Source organism: Corvus brachyrhynchos, unplaced genomic scaffold (genome assembly GCF_000691975.1).
Source record: "Corvus brachyrhynchos isolate BGI_N302 unplaced genomic scaffold, ASM69197v1 scaffold1103, whole genome shotgun sequence".
Lineage (NCBI taxonomy): Eukaryota > Metazoa > Chordata > Aves > Passeriformes > Corvidae > Corvus > Corvus brachyrhynchos.
In genome coordinates, this window is record NW_008236980.1 from 417,863 (window position 1) to 418,226 (window position 364).

Genomic DNA, 364 nt, shown 5'->3' on the forward strand with positions numbered 1-364 from the left:
TGCCACCTGCATGTCCTGCCTGCCTGTGTGGCGCTCCCGAGCACGCACGCCTGTCCGCTGCCTCCGGCACGTTCATCCCCATCCCACTCCTCACTCCCCATCCCAATCCCACTCATGCACTCCCCCTGCAGATCCCCCTGCACAGCTCACCCCCGACCCCCTGGGATGGGACCCCTGTGCCCTCCCGGACAGCCCATTCCCGCCCCTGAGGCTGGGATTTATTGCCCTGAGCATCCGCGGGAGGCAAAGTCCAGGGGTGGAGGGAGGCACGGGGGAGATGACTCACTGCCCTGGCCCCGCTGTCACTGCCACCCCTGCTGTCACACCCGCGCTGTGCCATGCTGAGCCCTGCACCGCCAGGAAT